The 18,500-nt window shown below is 41.8% G+C and overlaps 1 pseudogene; it reads right to left on the bottom strand.

The window, feature by feature from the left end:
- Window positions 1-8,324: 8,324 nt before the first annotated feature.
- On the bottom strand, window positions 8,325-18,195 carry LOC117511319 (annotated as a pseudogene).
- Between the last annotated feature and the right edge of the window lie 305 nt (window positions 18,196-18,500).

Raw genomic sequence — 18,500 nt, 5'->3', positions numbered from 1 at the left:
TTTTTATATGGCCACTCTTTCAAAAAAAAGATTAAATATACTGATGGCAAACTAGTTAAAAATTAAAATGGTGAATTACTGATGTGAATTTATTAATTTTTGTCCATGTGAACTGAACTTTGAAGTCCTTCTTGCACAACACTAATTATTGTTGTTGGGGGAGGAGGGATGGCAGCGAGGGGTACATGACCTCAAAACTTTGGGAACCACTGAATTGGTCCTCTAGCGCCCTCAGTGCCCACTCACAGCACCCATCAGATTTTTTTCAAACGTGCTACACTGAGATCATCTGAGTACGTTTACACTGGAAAGTGTATATTTCTCATTATCACATTACTGTGTAGGTTTTCTGTTGTTCTGTTTTAAGTTTAACCAAATTGCCTTTTTTGTATGTTATGAGGTTTAAGCAAAATTGTTACTGTTAATTCTATTTTGTATTCTGTATGCAAATTAACATGAATGTAGCAAACAGTTATTAAATTTTAAATCGATATTTCTGCATTTACTACCAATTCAACCACTTCCAGAATCAAATAGCCCACCAAAAGAAGCCACCACCAACAAAATCATCTGGAGCCGCCGCTGTGTTTAATCGTGGAAAAAGGGTTGATTAACAGGCTGTTAAATATTTATTCATTAATGGGCTACTGGTTCCACTTGTACAATTAAAGCTAAAATCCAAAACTCTGTGAAGGTGTTTTGAATTTCAGACTCTCAAATCTGAAAGAAATGATCACTTTCACAGAAAAACATTATCGGTAAAAAAAACCAAAACCCTGCTCACATGGAGGCGCCATCAGAATGAGCAGGAGGATTCGCTGTACTTTTATTTATTCATTTCTTTATTTTTAGTGGCGCCAAAACATTTGCAGAGGACCAAGAAAACTTTTTCATCCACACAGTTGTCAAACTACTCCCTCTGGCGGTGAACCCGTGCCATGTTTGTAAAACAAAAACAAAAAAGTTTTTGTTTCCATTCACATTTTTCAACACAATCAGTTTCTTTTCCTACAAAATAAAAGCTGAACATTCTGAAGATCTGATGTTATGTTTTAATCAGGAAACGTCACAAACTGAAATATTTTGAATCTTTAATGTGTTGCTTTGCGTTTTCTGAACCTGATGACCTTTTTGACCCCGCCGTGAGAAACAAACTGAATGAAGGTTTTAATTTTTTTTTTTTTTTTTTAACAGTTTCTTTTCTTTGAAGCTGATAAACTTTGTGTTGCGAATGAATGATTCTTTCAGGCTGAAGGTCTGTGATCAGTTTTTTGAAAGCAGGGACTCTTTTTTTTTTTTTTTTTTTTTTTTTTTATGAAAAGATATTTTTAGGGTATGTTTGGTTTGGAGACATTGTGCAGCAAAGATCCATCTGGGATTCAAACCAGTAACTCTGTGACTGCATGATACTCTAGAAAATGTATATTTTTCTGGTTGGAGATCCACCCCGGACCAGAATGAGTCCAAAACCAACTTTTAAGTCAAAACCTACAAACTCATCACCCAAATTTTGGAGGCTGAAGTTCTGCAAGGAGGCGGGTTCCGACCCAAAAACCTCCTCAGGAAATCCTCCAAAATACCACCAAAGAAATAGACAAAAACAAAAATCCCAGTAATTTTTATTCGACCTTTACCTTAAATACGACCTGACTTAGTGCCCAAATACACATCTTTTGCCATGTTTAAAGGTCAAATTTTGTTTCATGTGAGGTACTTAAGCGAACAGATGGTTTTGTTCACTGTCGAAGACTTCATCACTTTTTTTAAAGATCTCATAGTAGGGCGATGTTTTCCTCAAATGCTGACCTTTGACTTTAGGAAAGGTCATTGTTAAACATTCCTGGATGTTTCCTTTGTGCCCACAACCCACGGCAAAGGTCAGAGGTTAAATATGTTTAGGCATTATATGTTTGACTCTATGCCGATATAGTTAATGAGATATTTTGTTCAGTGGGCAAATAAATACAAGGATACATAAATAATCACAACGGCACCCTCTGGTGGCATCAGCATCTCACTGCATAATAACTAGGGTTGTGTCAGGACAAAGACTCAGATTCTGAGGTTGGGATCAGATGTGAGGTTGAATGTGTGTGCACGTACACAGAGGTTTAGGTGATGGAGGAGTTGGGATAGGGGGTGTGGCACAGCCCCAGGTACCTGGTCTGCTCCTCACAGGGGTATTCTCCTAAAACCCTCCCAGTCAGCAGCATCCTGCTATCACTACCGCCAAGTAATCAGTGAGGTCAAACAGGTGGGACTAAAACCTGATTTATCAATAAACGTGATCCAAATCGTCAATCAGCTGCAGAGAACAGCTCAGGACACTTTAACCAAGCTAACTAGTTAGCAGCACTAACTTACATCATTTAAGCCAGTCAGTAGCATCGAGGAGGTCGTCGGACGTCACGGGAACGATGTGACGCCACATTTGTAATAAACAGCAAAAATTAAAAGTGACACAAAGCCTTTAATTCTGACTTCACAGACGACGAAACGTAAGATGTTGCATATTTTATTTATGACTTCAGTTACAAAACATGCAGATGTTCCGACAATCTGGAACATGTTCAGAAATGCGTTTGAAGAAGCTACTGAGGCCAAAACAGCCACAAGTCATCAAGACAAACCAGAGAGTGCCCCCTCCTGGTGTGGAGCAGGATGGTGTACCTAGAAGCACTTTTAGTGGACGATCGAAGGACCGGAATTGTCGTATTCCTGTTTACTGATCCACATCTTCTGGAACGTAGTCAGAGAGGCCAGAATGGAGCCACTGAACCAGGACGAGTACTTCCTGTCAGGGGGCGCAATGACCTGGAGAAGGAGGAAACTATTTTAACAATAAAAACGACTCAGCATTTGTTCTAGTCAACATGCACGAGTTAAGTCTGCCAGTGACCTGTTTGGGAAAGGGTCAAAGTTCAGAACATTAACCATTTCACATCTTCTTCTTCTTTGTCTTTCGGCTGTTCCCGTTAGGGGTCGCCACAGCAGATCAATCGTTTTCCATCTCACCCTGTCTCCTATATCTTCCTCTGTCACACCAACCACCTGCATGTCCTCTCTCAGCACATCCATGAACCTCCTCTTTGGTCTCCCTCTTCTCCTCCTGCCTGGTGGCTCCATCCTCAGCATCCTTCTCCCTATATACCCTGGGTCCTCCTCTGCACATGTTCAAACCATCTCAATCTCGCTTCTCTGACTTTGTCTCCAAACCGTCCCACCTGAGCTGTCCCTCTATGTTCATTCCTAATCTTGTCCATTCTTGTCACTCCCAAAGAGAATCTCAACATCTTCAGCTCTGCCACCTCCAGCTCTGCCTCCTGTCTTTTTGTTAGTGCCACTGTCTCTAAACCATACAACATAGCTGGTCTCACTACTGTCTTGTAAACTTTCCCCTTCACTCTTGCTGATATTCTTCGGTCACAAATCACTCCTGCCACCTTTCTCCACCCACTCCACCCTGCCTGCACGCTGTTCTTCACCTCTCTACCACACTCTCCATTACTTTGAACAGTTGACCCAAATATTTAAACTCATCTACTTTCACCACTTCTGCTCCTTGTAACTGCACTATTCCACTGGGCTCCCTCTCGTTCACACACACGTACTCAGTCTTGCTTCTACTGACTTTCATTCCCCTTCTCTCCAAAGCATATCTCCACCTCTTCAGACGAGACTCAACTTGCTCTCTACTCTCACTACAGATCACAATGTCATCTGCAAACATCATAGTCCATGGGGACTCCTGTCTGATCTCATCCGTCAACCTGTCCATCACCACTGCAAACAAGAAAGGACTCAGAGCTGATCCTTGGTGTAATCCCACCTCCACCGTGAATGAATCTCATTCCGACTGCGCATCTCACCGCTGTCACACTATTCTTGTACATGTCCTGCACTACCCTAACATACTTCCTGACTTACTCTCACCACATCATCCAGCCTTTTCTCTCGCTCATTTTCTTTATTCATCAGCTCTTCAAAATATTCCCTCCACCTTCTCAGCACACACTCCTCACTTGTCAGCACATCACCATGTGCATTTTTTTACCACCCTAACCTGCTGCACATCCTTTCCAGCACTGTCCCTTTGTCTGGCCAGTCGGTACAAGTCCTTTTTTCCTTCCTTACTATTCAACTTCTTGTACAGCTCACAATATGCCTTTTCCTTCACTTTTGCCACTTCTCTTTTTGCTTCTGTGAAGGCTCTCAGTTGTCCAGGTGGTTTCCATAGTAGAGAAGCTTGAATCTTCGACTGGACTGGGTTGCTTGACGCGAGGACGTTTTGCTTCATTCCTATCCTTGATACCATATCTACCCATTACTTCCTCATCACCTCTGTTCCCTTCACCAACATGCCCATTGACGTCTGCTCCTATCACCACTCTTTCATGCTTGGGTTCACTCTCCACCACCTCATCTAACACACTCCAGAAATCTTCTTTCTCCTTCATCTCACAACCTACCTGTGGGGCATACGTATGCACAGATGATATTCATCATCACCCCTTCAGTTTCCAACTTCGCACTCATCGCCCTGTCAGACACTCGCTTACCCTCCAACACACTTTTAACATACTCTTCCTTTAAAATGACCCCAACACCATTTCTCTTCCTGTCCTCACCATGGTACAATAACTTGTACCCACCGCCGATGCTCCTGCTCTTACGTCCCTTCCACATGGTCTCTTGCACACACAATATGTCGACCTTTCTCCTCTCCATCATATCGGCCAGCTCTCTCCCTTTACCAGTCATACTACCAACATTCAAAGTCCCCACTCTCATTTCCACCCTTCTAGTTTTCTTCTTCTCCCGTTGTTTGTGGAAACGTTCTTCTCCTTCTTGGTCGTCTTCGCCCAGCAGTAGCCCAATTTCCACCGGCACCCTGTTGGGCAACAGCACCGGTGGCGGACGTTGTTAACCCGGGCCACGACCGATCCAGTATGGAAATTCGATTCTTAGTCTGCATAGTTGTGTTGGCTTGTTTTATGCCGGATGCCCTTCCTCACGCCACCCTCCTCATTTATCCAGGCTTAGGACCGGCACTCGGAATGTACTGGCTGCACAGCCCATGTGGCTGAGTTACATTAACCATTTCACATAGTTTACTGAAATGTTTGACCACACACGTCCATTACGATATCGATGAGACAGTTGAACCAGATTTTTATGATTTTTGTCAGTTAAAGTAAGTGGTTGTGGGGGTGTTTTCTTAACAAAAAGAAGACGGTGGGGGGCATTTTGTGGTCTCTTCCCCCATTAAAGAATTGAGTTTTCATCACATTACACCATCTGTATACATAAAGGGCTACATCTGTCTGTCTGTCCGGGATAACCTCCCAAACTATAATATGTAGCCCTAAAAACTATATATATTCTGAATCCTCATGACATGGGGAACAAACTGGTACCATTGTTTTAAAAGTTGAACTGAAAATTACCCCCAGAATAGGCCGACTATGGGTATGACCAGGCAGATTCAAATTTCCAGCCCTGTATATATGTGTTGGCCATCTCTGTTTATTTAATCGCTTTCTACATTTGGATTCTTCATATATTTATGAAGATGTTTGTGATTGTTTTTGAAAAGCCTTCTACAATTAGGGAATAACATGTTAGCGGAGCTGATAAAACTCAATTTGTGACCCTAATCCAACATGAACATCCGCAAATCATCAGACACAACGGGGTTATTCCCATTCTAATCCAATTCTATCGTTGGCATGGTTTATTCTGAGTAATTTGGTTGGCTTGTCTCTTCCCTACACGAGCCTCACTGCAGCAGTTTAGAGTTTTGTTTTTTTTTCCCAGGATTTCAAAGAATTATTGGCTGGCATCAATCATGAAGATCCTGATATTGTTCCAGAAGAACCACATTCTTTTGCTGAACAACAAAACTCATTAAGAACAATTCACATTTTATTTTCAGTCATAAATTATTTTGATATCACTGAGCCATCACACAGTCAATATGATGAAATATGCATCATTTATTTCAGTCCACACAAATCAAAGAAAATATGAGAGGCATCATGAAGGACCTGACACCTATCTTCAGTTTCTATCAAGCTGCTATTAAAACTGTGGAAAAAATCACCAGCGAGCCCAGTGGGTTTGTACATTACAAAACTACATGAAAGTTTTGTAGTTTCAGAACTGTGCATTGTTAGTTCTTGCATTCAAGACATCCAGGATATCTGGGATCAACCATGAGGCCTCACAGGCGGCATTCTACCAGACGGTGACTGACAGGATGATACAGGTGACCGGAGACCACCAGCTGACCATGTGGCCGACACTGTGGGTGTTCAAACTGTTAGACGCTGAGTCGAGCAGGTCTGGCAACGTGGACAGCCTTGTTCCCTCAGATAAAATAGTATTTAGAGTAAAACAGAAATCATCAGTATTTACAGAATTGAGTTAATTTTGTAAAATCAATATAAACACAGAAAGGTTAATATATCAATGATACACAGATGACACAATAAAACACACGCTTACTTCCATTGTGGTCCATGTGAGGCTAAAACTTAACACTGAGGAGCTCGATTCAACATGTACCGAGTGCAAAGACAATCTCATCAATTAATGTAAGTAGCAACAAGTGTGTAGTTTATACACACAATATATACACAATTTACACTGGGATATCAAAATAAGTACAAGTTGAACAGAGAACAATAAGATCTTAATAAATTAAAATAAATAGAAACTGTGTCCCTGTAGAAGTGTAGACAAATTTAGCACCATATTTTGGACAAGAAAATAATGGACTAGAAGATGAGCTCATCTTCTCAGAAATCACAAAATTAAAAAGGTGGCGTGATCCTCTTCCCTTAACTGACTGAATAAACTTAAACTGTCTTTTAAAACTTGCCTTGTTGCTAATCGACTGCAAGATCTTTATTTTATATAAGATATATTTTATTTGAATAGTTCCCGACGTGTGGGTTACAATCTTGATCTTTCAACCTAATCGGTTGTTTCCAAACCTTCACAGCAGTAACAATTTGACACCGGCAAAACTTTATTTTGAGAGCAGTGTGACTGAGTGATAACTGGGGCAGCTACAAAAGTAAGATACTGTAAATTATTCAGATTAACCCCTTCTAAGCCTGTGTAGCCTATTGATGGGAAATTTCAGTTTTTATTTGTGAGATACTGACAAGCCAAAATGTGGTGGGTGGTAATTGATCAAAACCTTTTAACCTTATTTTGTCATGTTTGATATCATCGATTCCCAATAGAATATTGGAAAATGTGAATGAAGTGCTGACTGCAGAGCAAAAGACCAGAAATGAACCCAAACTCCTCGAGCGTGATCAACAACCTCAGGCCCCGAGACCAGGAGCTGGTGTTCCATCTCTCTATGACTGGACTAAGTAAAAGTGTCCCAACCAGTACAGTCCATGTCCTCTCTTTAGAGCAGTTTAGTATTTGGGTAGTAGATGCACACAACTGTGGTCAGAAGATCCCAGAGGAGGAAGAGATTTATAGGCATCTAACTGACCCATAACAACAATCCAATGTCTTCTCCTGTCTGGTTGGACAGGAGACATTATCTGTAAGTTTAAGTGTCGCTTTAAGGGAGACGTGGTTAAAAATCACCAATAATGAAGTTTGGTGCATCAGGTGAAATCAAATGCAGTTTCTGCACCACCTCAAACACTGCTGCTGGCGAAGGCGGCATCTGCCTTCACGTGAATATATTAACGAGGAGAGAGAAGGGGGGGAACCCTACAGTATCGTTCCTTATCTTACAAACATACTACTCCTCCCTGAGTTTTACTTGTCCTCTCTGTCGAGACAGAGGGGGCATCGAACCCATCAATGGGCAGATCGGTATCTTGGTCACGTTCTGTCAACCACATTTCGGTGGAAGCCAAGATGCAGCAGTTGCTAAACTTCTGGAAACAAACATTTCCCTGTAGTTCATCCACTGTACATTACCCATGATCACCATGGGCAGAGGAATCCGACGCCTCCACGGTTACCTTCAGACACTCAGGTTTGAACCAACGAGCAAGAACCATAGGAATTCACATGAACAGGTTACACCTCAAAATGCTACATTTTGACAGCAGGTAAAAAATTTTGCACTTTAGTTCAGAGCAAATTTATTTTTGACAGACAGAATCTAGTCCAGTGCAGATTTAAGTGATAAAGTGCATGAAATGTCCCGATTAGCAGACGCTGCTGAGGTGTAGACAGTTGGATTTTCCTTTTTCCCCCCATATTCAGTCCATTTAGGAACAAGCTAAATCAGATCTTTGAGGAGCCTGAGGCTCCCACTACTGGTGAGGAGCAGGATAGTCCTTCTAGAAGCACTTGCGATGGACAATCGCCGGACCGGACTCGTCGTACTCCTGCTTGCTGATCCACATCTGCTGGAACGTGGACAAACGCCAAAATAGAGCCGCCAATCCAGACAGAGTACTTCCTCTCAGGGGGCGCGATGATCTGGAGACAAGTGTAAAGTTAGTTACATCCTTGTGTCACCTTAATGTTTGAAATATGTTTTAGTGGCAGTAAACTGGATCTTCAGACTTGGACATTTAAAGAGTCTGCTTTGGTTCCAACACCACAGAGCGATGTTTTTCACCATTTTAAGTGGACCCAACTAAATATAGAAAATAGATTTGAATCACGATGGTATCAGACCATTGTGGTGAAGAGAGAGCTGAGCAGGGGGGCAAAGCTCTCGATTTACATTACGATCCTCACCTATGGTCATGAGATTTGGCTCATGACCCAAAGAACAAGATCGCGAGTACAAGCGGCCGAGATGAGTTTCCTCCGCAGGGTGGCTGGGCGCTCCTTTAGAGATAAGGTGAGGAGCTCGGTCACTCAGGAGGAGGTTGGAGTCGAGCCGCTGCTCCTCCACGTCAAAGGGAGCCAGCTGATGTGGCTTGGGCATCTTTTCTGGGTGCCCCCTGGACGTGTGTTCTGGGCACGTCCCATCGGGAGGAGGCCCTGGGGAAGACCCAGGACACACTGGAGGGACTACGTCTCTCGGCTGGCTTGGGAATGCCTCGGGGTTCCCCCAGCTCCTCTGGGGGAGGTGTGTGGGGATCGGGAGGTCTGGGCAGCTTTGCTTGAGCTGCTGCCCCCGCGACCCGATTCTGGATAAAGCGGAAGAAAATGGATGGATTTGAAACATTGATTGCTGCAGCCAAACAATGTGTGTGATTCAAGTGGCACCGGCAGTTAGGTTGGTCAGTACAAGTCATGTAGTGGTGCAGTTTAGGTCAAATTTCCATGACAATCGTTCAGTTTGTGATAAAAGCATGAAATTTTCGCACACATTCTAAATTAACGGTTTATTTTCAGATAGGGAGACATCCTGGAGCTGACCTCTAATGAGCTACAGGGGTCAAAATTTAAAAATGCTCCAATCATGTTGAAAACTATACCACATTTGTCTGTTCATAACGATTCCAAAAAGGTATAGTTTGGACTATGACTGAATTCCATGGAGTTAAAAGTGCCAAAGGTCAGTCTCAGTTTGTACAGGGGTCAAAAGTTAAAGTTGCTTCAATTTTGGTAAAAAGTGATGAAAATTGAGTGAATAGCATTTTAAAAAGGAATAGTTTGCACCATCTGTTATCCTTAGTTATGTTACAGGGTAACATTTCATGTCATAGAAGCCAATGGACGACGACCTTTGACCTTTACTTTGGAGGCCAAACATTCAACATGGTTAAAACTATTCCATTTATTAATACCATTTGCTCAACCAATAATTTGCATCACTTTTTACCAAAATTGAAGGAACTTTAACTTTTCACCCCTGTACAAACTGAAACAGACCTTTGGCACCATTTTTACCCCATAACATTCAGTGAGATAGTCCAAACTACAACCTCTGGCAAAAATTATGGAATCACCGGCCTTGGAGGATGTTCATTCAGTTGTTTAATTTTGTAGAGAGAGAGAGAAAAAAAAAAGCAGATCAGACATGATACAAAACTAAAGTAATTTCAAATGGCAACTCTCTGGCTTTAAGAAACATTACAACCCCTGGCAAAAATTATGGAATCACCGGCCTCGGAGAATGTTCATTCAATTGTTTAATTTTGTGGAAAAAAAGCAGATCACAGACACGACACAACTAAAGTCATTTCAAATGGCAACTTTCTGGCTTTAAGAAACACTATAAGAAATCAAGAAAAAAGATTGTGACAGTCAGTAACAGTTACTTTTTTAGACCAAGCAGAGGAAAAAAAAATATGGAATCACTCAATTCTGAGGAATACATTATGGAATCACCCTGTAAATTTCCATCCCCCAAACTAAAACCTGCATCAAATCAGATCTGCTCGTTGACATTGACCCTATGTGTCTTTTTGCAAGGAATGTTTTCAGTTTTTGCTCTATGGCAAGATGCATTATCATCTTGAAAAATGATTTCATCATCCCCAAACATCCTTTCAATTGTCCAAAATATCAACATAAACTTGTGCATTTATTGATGATGTAATGACAGCCATCTCCCCAGTGCCTTTACCTGACATGCAGCCCCATATCATCAATGACTGTGGAAATTTACATGTTCTCTTCAGGCAGTCATCTTTATAAATCTCATTGGAACGGCACCAAACAAAAGTTCCAGCATCATCACCTTGCCCAATGCAGATTCGAGATTCATCACTGAATATGAGTTTCATCCAGTCATCCACAGTCCACGATTGCTTTTCCTTAGCCCATTGTAACCTTGTTTTTTTTCTGTTTAGGTGTTAATGATGACTTTCGTTTAGCTTTTCTGTATGTAAATCCCATTTCCTTTAAGCGGTTTCTTACAGTTCGGTCACAGACGTTGACTCCAGTTTCCTCCCATTCGTTCCTCATTTGTTTAGTTGTGCATTTTCGATTTTTGAGACATACTGCTTTAAGTTTTCTGTCTTGACGCTTTGATGTCTTCCTTGGTCTACCAGTATGTTTGCCTTTAACAACCTTCCCATGTTGTTTGTATTTGGTCCAGAGTTTAGACACAGCTGACTGTGAACAACCAACATCTTTTGCAACATTGCATGATGATTTACTCTCTTTAAGAGTTTGATAATCCTCTCCTTTGTTTCAACTGACATCTCTTGTGTTGGAGTCATGATTCATGACAGCTCTCCAAGGTGTGATCACTCCTTTTTAGATGCAGACTAATGAGCAGATCTGATATGATGCAGGTGTTAGTTTTGGGAATGAAAATTTACAGGGTGATTCCATAATTTTTTCCTCAGAATTGAGTGATTCCATATTTTTTTTCCTCTGCTTGGTCTAAAAAAGTAACAGTTACTGACTGCCACAATCTTTTTTTTCTTGATTTCTTATAGTGTTTCTTAAAGCCAGAAAGTTGCCATTTGAAATGACTTTAGTTTTGTGTCATGTGTGTGATCTGCTTTTTTTCTCTACAAAATTAAACAACTGAATGAACATCCTCCGAGGCCGGTGATTCCATAATTTTTGCCAGGGGTTGTATAAGAAATCAAGAAAAAAAAAAATTGTGGTAGTCAGTAATGGTTACTTTTTTAGACCAAGCAGAGGGGAAAAAAATATGGACTCACTCAATTCTGAGGAATAAATTATGGAATCGCCCTGTAAATTTTCATCGCCAAAACTAACACCTGCATCAAATCAGATCTTCTCGTTAGTCTGCATCTAAAAAAAGGAGTGATCACACCTTGGAGAGCTGTTGCACCAAGTGGACTGACATGAATCATGGCTCCAACATGAGAGATGTCAATTGAAACAAAGGAGAGGATTATCAAACTCTTAAAAGGGTAAATCATCACACAATGTTGCAAAAGATGTTGGTTGTTCACAGTCAGCTGTGTCTAAACTCTGGACCAAATACAAACAACATGGGAAGGTTGTTAAAGGCAAACATACTGGTAGACCAAGGAAGACATCAAAGCGTCAAGACAGAAAACTTAAAGCAGTATGTCTCAAAAATCGAAAATGCACAACTAAACAAATGAGGAACGAATGGGAGGAAACTGGAGTCAACGTCTGTGACCGAACTGTAAGAAACCGCTTAAAGGAAATGGGATTTACATACAGAAAAGCTAAACGAAAGCCATCATTAACACCTAAACAGAAAAAAAACAAGGTTACAATGGGCTAAGGAAAAGCACTCGTGGACTGTGGATGAAAGTCATATTCAGTGATGAATCTCGAATCTGCATTGGGCAAGGTGGTGATGCTGGAACTTTTGTTTGGTGCCGTTCCAATGAGATTTATAAAGATGACTGCCTGAAGAGAACATGTAAATTTCCACAGTCATTGATGATATGGGGCTGCATGTCAGGTAAAGGCACTGGGGAGATGGCTGTCATTACATCATCAATAAATGCACAAGTTTACGTTGATATTTTGGACACTTTTCTTATCCCATCAATTGAAAGGATGTTTGGGGATGATATCATTTTTCAAGATGATTATGCATCTTGCCATAGAGCAAAAATTGTGAAAACATTCCTTGCAAAAAGACACATAAGGTCAATGTCATGGCCTGCAAATAGTCCGGATCTTAATCCAATTGAAAATCTTTCGTGGAAGTTGAAGAAAATGGTCCATGACAAGGCTCCAACCTGCAAAGCTGATCTGGCAACAGCAATCAGAGAAAGTTGGAGCCAGATTGATGAAGAGTACTGTTTGTCACTCATTAAGTCCATGCCTCAGAGACTGCAAACTGTTATAAAAGCCAGAGGTGGTGCAACAAAATACTAGTGATGCGTTGGAGCGTTCTTTTGTTTTTCATGATTCCATAATTTATTCCTCAGAATTAAGTGATTCCATATTTTTTCCCTCTGCTTGGTCTATAAAAGTAACCGTTACTGACTGCCACAATTTTTTTTCCTGATTTCTTATAGTGTTTCTTAAAGCCAGAAAGTTGCCATTTGAAATGACTTTAGTTTTGTGTCATGTCTGTGATCTGCTTTTTTTCTACAAAATTAAACTGAATGAACATCCTCCGAGGCCGGTGATTCCATAATTTTTGCCAGGGGTTGTATACCTTGGAATCTTTATGATCAGACAAATGTGGTATAGCTTTCAACATGATTGGAGCCTTTTCAAATTTTGTCCCCTGTAGTTCATTAGAGGTCAGCTCCATATCTGAAAATAAACAGTTCATTTAGAACACGTGTGGCAAATTTGATGCTTTTACCACAAACTGAATGATTGTTTTGGTTATCTGCTGCTCTAATGTTAAATTTTTGAGGGGGTCAGATTTTACACTTTGCAAATTGAATTACTTGCTCCTCACAGTTTCTGACTGAATACCAAACCTTAGATTTTTCAGCCACCAGTACAGTTGCATCATTCAGGTTGGAAATGAGTACAATGATTTAGTAAAAGCAGAGTCTTTAAAGTGCTGTTATGCTCTAACGGCAAATAAAAATCCAGGTAATTTGACAGGAAGTGGAGTACCTTGATTTTCATGGTGGGTGGGGCAAGGGCCATGACCTCCTTCTGCATGCGGTCGGCGATTCCGGGGAACATGGTGGTGCCACCAGACAGCACTGTGTTGGCATAAAGGTCCTTACGGATGTCCACATCACACTTCATGATGCTGTTGTAGGTCGTCTCGTGGATTCCAACGGATTCCATCCCTGAGGGAAATGAAGGTCACTACACCACTGCTCAAACATCTACACACAGCATGTCAACATTCTAGATGACCAGTTTATACAGTAGTGTTCAGAATAATAGTGCTATGTGACTAAAAAGATTAATCCAGGTTTTGAGTATATTTCTTATTGTTACATGGGAAACAAGGTACCAGTAGATTCAGATTCTCACAAATCCAACAAGACCAAGCATTCATGATATGCACACTCTTAAGGCTATGAAATTGGGCTATTAGTAAAAGTTCACAATAATAGTAGTGTGTCATTCAGTCAGTGAGTTCGTCAAATTTGTGGAACAAACAGGTGTGAATCAGGTGTCCCCTATTTAAGGATGAAGCCAGCACCTGTTGAACATGCTTTTCTCTTTGAAAGCCTGAGGAAAATGGGACATTCAAGACATTGTTCAGAAGAACAGCGTAGTTTGATTAAAAAGTTGACTGGAGAGGGGAAAACTTATACACAGGTGCAAAAAATTATAGGCTGTTCATCTACAGTGATCTCAAATGCTTTAAAATGGACAAAAAAAAAAAGACGTGTGGAAGAAAATGGAAAACCATCAAAATGGATAGAAGAATAACCAGAATGGCAAAGGCTCACCCATTGATCAGCTCCAGGATGATCAAAGACAGTCTGGAGTTACCTGTAAGTGCTGTGACAGTTAGAAGACGCCTGTCCCTCTGTTAAATAAGACGTGCAGAAGAGGTTACAATTTGCCAAAGAACACATCAACTGGCCTAAAGAAAAATGGAGGAATATTTTGTGGACTGATGAGTAAAATTGTTCTTTTTGGGTCCAAGGGCCGCAGACAGTTTGTGAGACGACCCCCAAACTCTGAATTCAAGCCACAGTTCAGTGAAGACAGTGAAGCATGGTGGTGCAAGCATCATGATATGGGCATGTTTCTCCTACTATGGTGTTGGGCCTATATATCACATACCAGGTATCATGGATCAGTTTGGATATGTCAAAATACGTGAAGAGGTCATGTTGCCTTATGCTGAAGAGGACATGCCCTTGAAATAGGTGTTTCAACAAGACAATGACCCCAAGCACACTAGTAAACCAGCAAAATCTTGGTTCCAAACCAACAAAATGAATCCCTCGCAGATGTGAAGAAATCATGAAAAACTGGTTATACAACTAAATACTAGATTAGTGATTCACAGGATTGCTAAAAAAAAAAAAGCAGTTTGAACATAATAGTTTTGAGTTTGTAGCATCAACAGCAGATGCTACTATTATTGTGAACACCCCCTTTTCTACTTTTTTTTTTTTTTTACTAATAGCCCAATTTCATAGCCTTAAGAGCGTGCATATCATGAATGCTTGGTCTTGTTGGATTTGTGAGAATCTACTGAATCTACTGGTACCTTGTTTCCCATGTAACAATAAGAAATATACTCAAAACCTGGATTAATCTTTTAGTCACATGGCACTACTATTATTCTGAACACTACTGTATCTTGGCAACCTATTTTCAACACACTTTTAGAAGCCAGGGAAACACTTTGTACTTATTGATCTACAGATCAAGTCCCTTCAGCTGCTCCCTTATTTTCACTCTGGGTCACCACAGCAGATCCAAGGTGGGTCTGCATGTCGATTTGGCACACGTTTTACACTGGATATCCTTTGACGCAACTCCATATTACATGGAGAATGTGGCAGGTGTAGGGTTTGAACTGGGACTCTTTCACACTGAAACCAATTGCACCAACCACGTGGCTACCACCCCCGCCTTAATGGCACTACAGGTACTCAGTGAACGTTACCGATGAATGACGGCTGGAAGAGAGTCTCGGGGCAGCGGAACCTCTCATTGCCGACTGTGATGACCTGACCATCAGGAAGCTCGTAGCTCTTCTCAAGCGATGAAGACGAAGCTGCCGTTTGCATTTCCTGCTCAAAGTCCAGAGCCACGTAGGAGAGCTTCTCCTTGATGTCACGGACAATCTCACGTTCAGCTGGAGGACAAGAGGTCAAAGGTTAAACCATTTACTTGACTTTGACACTCTTATCTTGAGTTGGGAGGTTTTGTACCAGTGGTGGTGAAGCTGTAGCCCCTCTGTTAGGATCTTCATCATGTAGTCCGTCAGGTCTCTGCCGGCCAGGTCCAGACGCAGGATTGTGTGAGGCAGAGCGTAACCCTCGTAGATGGGCACCGTGTGGCTGACACCGTCACCGGAGTCCAACACAATACCTACAGAACCAGAGACGGGACTGAGGATTTACCACGTTGAATATTCAGCTGTTGAGATGTTTGATATTGTTGGTCTGTTAAGTTTTAATTCTACAGCAGCTTTCACAGAGTAAGAGGTAAAACGTGATGTTCAACTATGAGTTGTTTTTTTCTGTGACGCACACTTATTACGTCCACCAAGGATGTAATAAAAGTGGCATTTATTTGTCCGATTATGTCAAAACTACTGCACAGATTTTTACTAAATTTGCACCAGAGATTATTAGGTCCAGGAAGACACCAATAAATCTTGGAGATTATCCAGAATGGCAGATGTCAGAAATCTTAGATTGCTCTTGTTCTCTCTTTAATTGGGCAGAAGACATGATATGAAAGAATATACATACAAGGATAGCACAAAAAAAAAGGCAGACTTATTTCCATCGTGGTCACCATGACAACACAGAAAATAGAAAAAACAGCTACAAAGCCATCTATATACACAAATTAATAAAATATTAAATTCCGACTTCTCTCTCAACTGCTGCAGCATGTTGTGACAATATGTACTAATGTTCACGGCACATATTGGCACTGGTGCAGTGGACTGTATGTAGTAACACCAGGCACATCTTGTGCCGTAACAGAAGGCACTGCTGAACCAAGGAGAAAAGAACTAGACCACTGCTCAGTGGTCTAAAGTCAATTTTACAGATGGAATAAATTTTGTATTACTTGGAAATCAAGGTCTCAGAGTCTGGAGGAAGAGGCACAGAGTCCAAGTGGCTTAAAGTCCAGTGTGACGGCTCCAGTCGGTGATGCATCAAGTCATCACAGACTGATCAAGTCCAAAGCCAACCCAGTTATCTAGCAGGGGACTTTAGAGCACTTCATGCTGCTGTCTGCTGACAAACGTTATGGAGATGCCGATTTACTTTTCCACCAGGACCAGACGCCTGCCCACAGCCCCCAAACTACTGGCAACTGGTTTTGATTGCAGTGTATCATCAAGAGGAAGAGGAGATCCAACAGCACAAATGAGATGGACGTCCCTGTCCAAGCAGGCCGAGTGTCCCGAACACCTCAGCAGGCTGGTCACCTCCACACAACACTAATCTGCTTCTTTGTGCAAGAGGAGCCCCAAATAATTTTTAGTGAGTTTAATACTTCAGTGTTCTGCTCATTGTAGGCTAAAATTTCTACTTCCTGAGATACCTGACGAAGTGGCATCAGTCCAATAATAAGCCAGCTCAGGGATTAATCACTTTTCTAACATTTAGTTTGATGTGACGGTGCTAAGCAGTTAGCTTTATTCATTCCAACAGGAAGGAGCACTAAAGTCACTGTACTGCTCATTTTCTGGTCCCTCACCAAATCCTGGAGATCATGAAATGGGAGAATTCTACAGTTAACGGCAAAATCTGAGCACATTTCATTTTACCAGTCAGAGGGTTTGTGGTGCTGCTCAGTTCTCACCTGTGGTACGACCGGAAGCGTACAGAGACAGGACGGCCTGGATGGCCACGTACATGGCAGGAGAGTTGAAGGTCTCGAACATTATCTGGACCAGAGAAGAAGCATCACAGTGACAACATGAACTGACAGTAAACCTGAGCAGAGGAATCTGGATTTATTGCTCAGTAACCAACAGCACCAATAAGCCATGTGACACACCTGGGTCATCTTCTCCCTGTTTGCTTTGGGGTTGAGGGGCGCCTCGGTCAGCAGCACTGGATGCTCCTCAGGGGCGACTCGGAGCTCATTGTAGAAGGTGTGATGCCAAATCTGAAGGATGCATAAATGTGTGCTTTCATAAGTATGTGAAAGGAAATTCTGAATTCTGGTTCCAGAAGCAGGTGAAGACTTTTATCTGATGAACATTATATGTCTAAAGACTTTCTTTATGTGACAATTAGCTCTAGTGTGTTCTGATGATTGACCTGAAGGTCCTAAACATGCATCAGTGCTGCTCAACCAGATGGTTTCTCCATCTGATCAGGTTGGATTCATCACAGATCAGAGTCTCACCTTCTCCATATCGTCCCAGTTGGTGATGATGCCGTGCTCGATGGGGTACTTCAGGGTCAGGATGCCCCTCTTGCTCTGGGCTTCGTCTCCCACGTAGCTGTCCTTCTGTCCCATTCCCACCATCACACCCTGCACACAGACACATTACATCTCTCTCTCTCACACACACACAACTCTGCCCCCTACTGGTGGCTCCTCCATATTTGTGTTCTCTACCTGGTGTCTGGGGCGACCGACAATTGATGGGAAAACTGCACGAGGGGCGTCGTCTCCGGCAAAACCGGCCTTACACATGCCAGAGCCGTTGTCAACAACCAGAGCGGCGATGTCGTTGTCGTCCATTTCTGAAGGAATCAAACCGTAGAATTATGACCTGATGTGTTTGAGTGCATTAGGAAAGAGTCAGACACATAACAGTTTGTCACTAAATTAGACCTTAAGATGTCTAACACCACTGCAGACTTATGGATAATTTAATGATTGGGAACCCTGCCCATTTTGTAATTAATGCAGTTTTGAAGTGAAGTCCCTCCATTTTTAAAGGCCATAAATAATTTGACAGTTTTAAGTATGGACGGTCTAATGGTTAAAGCAGTGCGCTTGAAACCAAGGGTGCCCCCCCCCCCGACACACACACACACACACACACACACGACCTTAAG

This window comes from Thalassophryne amazonica, chromosome 5 (assembly GCF_902500255.1).
Source record: "Thalassophryne amazonica chromosome 5, fThaAma1.1, whole genome shotgun sequence".
NCBI lineage: Eukaryota > Metazoa > Chordata > Actinopteri > Batrachoidiformes > Batrachoididae > Thalassophryne > Thalassophryne amazonica.
Note: the sequence above shows the minus strand (reverse complement) of the source record. Positions and strands in the feature narration are given on the sequence as shown.